This window comes from Dreissena polymorpha, chromosome 9, assembly GCF_020536995.1.
Source record: "Dreissena polymorpha isolate Duluth1 chromosome 9, UMN_Dpol_1.0, whole genome shotgun sequence".
NCBI classification, from domain to species: Eukaryota; Metazoa; Mollusca; class Bivalvia; order Myida; family Dreissenidae; genus Dreissena; species Dreissena polymorpha.
Window position 1 is genome coordinate 4,949,695 of NC_068363.1, and position 6,539 is coordinate 4,956,233.

Sequence of the window (6,539 nt, forward strand, 5' to 3'; positions counted from 1 at the left end):
AGAGTTTAATGATTTCCGGAGGATAACTCAAGAATGCTTACGTCTGGGATCATGAAACTTCATAGGTACAGTGATCATGACTTGCAGATTATCCCTATTGATGTTTAGGTCACTAGGTCAAAGGTCAAGGTCAAAGTGACTCAAAACAGTAAAATAGTATCCGGATGATAACTCAAAAATGCTTACGCCTAGGACCATTAAACTTCATAGGTACATTAATCATGAGTGGTATATAACCCTTAGTGATTTTCAGGTCACTTGGTCAAAGGTCAAGGTCACGGTGACTCATAACAGTAAAAAGGTTTTCTGATGATAACTCAAAAATAGTAAGGCCTAGGATCATGAAACTTCATAGGTAAATTGATCATGACTGGCAGATGATCCCTATTGATTTTCAGGTCACTAGGTCAAAGGTCAAGGTCACAGTGACAAAAAATGTATTCACACAATTGCTACCACTATAACTGACAGCCCATATGGGGGGCATGCATATTTTACAAACAGCCCTTGTTTGTCTAATGTTGGTAAATGTTAATCTCGGTCAATTCTAGGTTAAGTTTGAAAGTAGGTCATATGTGGTCCAAACTTAGTCAACAAACAAAATCACAGAAAAGGTTAGTGAACACTCCAGAGGTCATATTTTCTTCCAGATCTTCATGAAAATTGGACAGAATGTTATCTTGATGATATAAAGTTTCAGTTTGAAAGTTGGTAGTTTGTCAAAAACTAGGTCATTTGGTCAAAATATAGAAAACTACCTTTACCTTTCTACAGGTCACATTATCTTCCTAAATTGCATGAAAATTGCTTACAATGTCCATCTTAATCGTATCAAAAGCTGTGTTCTGCAGGAAAATTAATGGATAGCATTTAACCATGAAATTAATAACAACATTGTGTTGCCTGTTGTTTACTTTAAATATCACTAAGTTGAAAGAGAATTAATTTCACCATGCTATTGTTTCCTGTAGCAAATAGAATAGATGTTTTGACATTTAAAATAGCTGTTAGAATTAGCTTTGTTTTAGTTCAGTTAAATTTTAGGTTTTATAGACAAAGCAGCATAGACATGGAAATATCTTAAAGCAACAATAGGAATAATAGAAAAGAGTTGTTATGCTTTATATGAAAAGTAAAGTAAATTGTGAAATATTTAAATAACTATAGTGTAATAAAGTATCATATAGTCAAAAAGTGAAATAGTGTGTGTTTATTATTTTTCCTGATGCGGATTTAAATAGAACCCTATAGAACAATGCAATAGTGTGTGTTTATTATTCTTCCTGAGGCGGATTTAAATAGAACCCTATAGAACAATTTGGTAGCAGAGCGTGGTTTGCCTATTTCTACATCTCACAATGGATGACAAAGAAGATGAAGACACCCTTCAAGAGGCCCCTCAGGAGAATTTGGTAGAGTTAAAAGTTAAGAAATCTAGATGTAAAGCAACATTCACAAGGGCGCGTAATAAAATGAAAGACATTTTAAGCGATGATACGCCAAACAAAGATCTGGCGAAAGAGTCTCTTGACAAGGTTGAAGATGCTATGGACATGGCAGTACAAAGTGTTCAAGACTTAGCCTAAGTGGTGAAAGATTCAACAGAATTGGCAAGTACTTTGAATGAAATTGACATTTTTGAAAAACAGTATGATGAACTCGTGAGTTTATATGATGAAGTTTTCACAGTAAGCTCCAAGTCTGACCAGAAAGTAAGCTCCAAGTCTGATCACAAAGTAAGCTCCGAGTCTGACCACAAAGTAAGCTCCAAGTCTGACCAAGATCATAAATCAAACCATGAAGACGTAAGTAAATCAGATTCCGCATTAGGCAAAGACATGTGGAAACAACTTCAAAGAGTAAAGATTCCGGTGTTCACTGGTGACAAGACAAAGTACCCTGCATGGAAGGCAGCTTTTCAAGCATGTATTGACGAATCGCCAAGTACCCCACAGTACAAACTTCTGCAATTACGTCAGTACCTAGGTGGCGAAGCGCTACATTCTATTGAAAATCTGGGACATTCGAAAGTGGCTTATACTGCTGCAAAGGAAAGGCTTGACAGGAAATATGGTGGTACCAAAAGAGTAGTAAACCAATTCTTAGATGAGTTAGAGAATATCCAGCCGTTAAAGAATGAATCGTCTAAAGAACTTAAAAATTTCGCTGATTTACTTGACATTGCAGTTATTAACTTAAAGGAAGTAAACCATCTTCATGATCTTGAAGGAGGATCGTTATACCACCGTTTGTTAAAGAAACTGCCACAAACCATGTTAACACGCTATATGAGAACACTCCATGACAAATCGTTACCAGACTCTGTTGAAACATTGAGAACGTTTGTGAATGAAGAGACGGAATATGCAGTTCATGCAAATGAGACTATTTATGGTTTGAAACACCAAGAAAACCCGCGAATGAAACCCCAAAAGACCTTCTTCCTAAAAACAGACGCAAGGCAAAAGCAATCTGTTAAATGTCAAATTTGCAGAGAAAATCACAATGCATGTGAATGCATGAAATTTAAGGCTATGAATGTAGAAGAACGATGGAAACAAGCAAAAGATGCTGGACTTTGCTTTAGATGCCTTAAAGGTAATCATATCGTGAAAGAATGTAGATTAAAGGGACAGTGTGGAATAAAAAGTTGCACAAAGACACACAACAGACTATTACATAGAGATGTTTTGAATGTTAATGCTAAAGCATTTCACCCAGTAACACAAGAAGATGTCTCGAAGACATATAGTGCTCATAATAGATTAAGTATTGCTCTGAGAACCATTCCGGTAGTAGTATCAACAGGCAATCGTGAATTAGTCATCAATGCATTGTTAGATAACGGGAGTACAACGTCTTATCTAAACGAAGATGTTGCATGTGAATTACAACTCCAAGGTGAAAGAAAAACCATTGAAGTAAGTGTGATGAATAGAAAATCAGATAGATTCAGCACTATGAATGTTATGTTCAAACTCCAGAGCTTAAATAGAAAATATGAACTTTCTTTGGAAGCACAAACAACAAGAAATGTAACTGGAAAACTTCAAACAGTGAATTGGCAAATAATGAAAGAGCAGTGACCACATCTTAAAGACATACCATTTCCAAGTACTGGTAGAAAAAAGAAGATAGATTTACTGATAGGTCTTGACTATGCGCACCTTCATATGTCACTTGGAGAGATAGTAGGTGGTGATGGTGAACCAGTGGCTAGATTGACACCACTTGGATGGACATGTGTTGGGCCAATAAATAGAGAGAATAATCATGATAGCACTAGCATGTTTGTGTTTCATGCTAATAATACCTTGGAGACTTCATTGAAACAGTTTTGGGAAGTTGAAAGTGAAACGGAGTGTAACCAAATGTCACTAGAAGACAAGAAAGTGCAGGTTAAAATAGAAAACAGTATTGAATAAAAAGACAATAGATACAAGTTCCATTGCCATGGAAATCAGATAAAGAAACATTACCTGACAACTTTAGTAGTGCCTTAAACAGACTATATTGTACTGAGAAAAAAATTGAAGAAATCTCCTGAATTGAAGCAGGAGTATAGTGACATTATAAGGAAATATAAAGAGAAAGGCTTTAATAAGAAGGTTGAAAGAAAAGACAATGAAAAAGGATGGTATATTTGCCACATTTTGCTGTAGTGAAGCCAGAAAAGGAGACAACAAAAGTTCGCATTGTGTTTGATGCATCATCTAAACATGAAGGCACAAGTTTAAATGAGTACCTAAGTACAGGTCCAAAATTGCAAAGAGAACTGTTTGATGTGTTGCTAAGGTTCAGAAGAAATCAGATCGCAGTTATCTGTGACATAGCGGAGATGTATTTGAAAGTTGGCCTAGCAAGTGAGGATCAAACATTACAAAGATTCATATGGAGAGAATCACCAGAAAGCCCCATCGAAACATTTGAATTCACACGTTTAGTGTTCGGAGTTAACTCATCACCATATCTAGCCCAGTATGTATCTCAACATAATGCTGTGCTCCAAGCTGACATATATCCGATGGCGGCTGAGAGACAATTCTGAAGTCTACTTACATGGATGATAGCATGGATTCTACGAAAAACGTGACAGAGGGAATAGAACTATGTAGACAATTGAGAGAGCTGTGGCAGAAAGCCGATATGCATGCTAGAAAGTGGATTTCAAATTCACTAGAAGTGTTAGAAACAATACCAGAAGAAGATAGAGCAGCAGAAATAGATTTAGGAACAGGAAATCTGCCAACAACTAAAGCTCTTGGAATATCCTGGCAAGCAAAACATGATAAATTTATATTCAAAGTCGGTGACGAAATGACCATGCCAGATGAAATCACAAAGAGAAATGTATTGAAGACTGTTTGTAGGATATTTGATCCTTTAGGCTTTTTAGCGCCATATGTAGTGCGAGGGAAACAAATCATGCAAGGCATCTGGTTAAGTGGGGTTGACTGGGATGAAAACGTGAGAGAAGTAGAGAAGTTGAATTTTGAAAGAGAGAGTATGATAAACTTAGTAAGAATCAGAAAGTAGGAATTTCCAGAAAACTGATCAATCTGAATCCAAGATTAGACACCGAATGGGTGATAAGAAGTGACAGTAGACTAAAGTACTCTGACTTTCTTCCATATGACACAAAATATCCTGTGTTACTACCCAGGAAGATTAGACACCGAAGGGGTGATAAGAAGTGACAGTAGACTAAAGTACTCTGACTTTCTTCCATATGACACAAAATATCCTGTGTTACTACCCAGGAAGAGTCCAGTTACAGAGTTAATTGTGAAAGATGCCCATGAAAAGAATAATCATAGCCGAACCAACAAAACACTCTCTGATCTGTCAGTGAAATACTGGATTGTAGCTGCTAGAGAGACTGGGAAAACAAGTGTTCTGAATGCAAACGGAGGAAAGGATCAAATCATGTCACCTCTACCAAAAGTGAGAACAAGAGTAACCATGCGTGCATTTAGTAATGTCGCAGTAGACTTTGGTGGTTCTTACAATACAATCCAGGGAAGGAGAACACGACGAGCAAAGAGATACCTCTGTCTATTTACATGCTTATCAACACGGGCAGTGCACCTAGAAATAGCCTTTGGTCTCGACACTCTACAGAATGGTGAATAGGAGAGGTTTACCAGTTTCAGTGTATTCTGACAATGGCACTAACTTTGTTGGGGTAGATAAAGAACTAAGAGAACTAGTGCAGAATGTAGACACAGACAAAATCAAAGAAAGTGCTGCTAACCGAGGAATATAGTGGTTTTTTAACCCTCCTGCGGCGCCACACTGGGGTGGCGTACATGAAATAATGATCAAATCAGCAAAACGAGCAATATCAGCAATCTTGACCTCAACTGATATATCTGATGAAGAGCTCATCACAGCTTGTACTGGAGCTGAAAGTTTGATTAATTCTCGTCCACTAACGTACCAGTCTGCAAATGTTGATGATTGCACACTGCTTACTCCTAACCATTCCTGTTTGGAAAAGTTGGAGGCTAGTTTGCTCCAGACTCAGTTGACGACACAGATTAGAGCCCAATTAAACGCTGGAGACGTATACAAGAACTCGTGAAACACTTCTGGAAACGTTGGTTGCGAGAGTTTTTGCTAATGCTTGCTGGCAGAAAGAAGTGGTTTCAACAACACAGAGACTTTAGGATAGGAGACGTTGTTCTTGTTATCGATTCTGAGCAGCCTAGAGGTCGATGGCCGCTTGGTAGAATAATGGAGATTTTCCCAGGAGCTGATGGTCATGTTCGCGCTGTAAGTGTTCGTATTGGACAATCAGTTTTGAAGAGATCAATTACAAGACTTTGTTTAATTGTGCCAGAGGAAGGAGGTTAGAGCATGAACTCAGCTTCAATACCAAGTGAAAGTGTAAATAAGCTAGTTTAATGTTGGTTGTTGTGTTAATTGGCATAATAATCCACAAAGCAACCACAGTAACTATTACTGTTAGGTGTAAAGGTTTGATATGCAGATTTGCAATTTGACTCAGAGCGCATAATAATAACTGTATATCCTATTTTTGGGAAAACAAACATAGTGAACATTTTGTGAAACTGAAGAGCTTGAAATTTTGCTTGATGTCTTGTAATAACATTTTAGTTTATTATACATTGTATGACATTTTGAAGATAGAGAATGTATATTATTTGTTGCATTTATTACAAACTTTTATCATTATATGCATGTGAAATGTTATAGTATTGTTTATAAAAATAATGCGATTGTGTGTAGTTGAGAATTTGGAGATTAAAGTGTCTCGTTTGTATTGTAGTCTGATATTACAGTAAATTATCGTTAGTAGAGTAATAGTAACGCTTCCACTGAATCTAGATAAGCAAATAGTACAGAAGATATGTCATACTGTTAACATTTGATAGAATACAGTATAAGTCTTATACTTACAGCATTTGATAGAATATAGTATATGGCATACTTTTGAAATTTGACAGAGTACAGTTAGCATAAGCAGTTAGCATACATCTAGTATACTTGACATTTTGATAAACTAAAGTTTATCA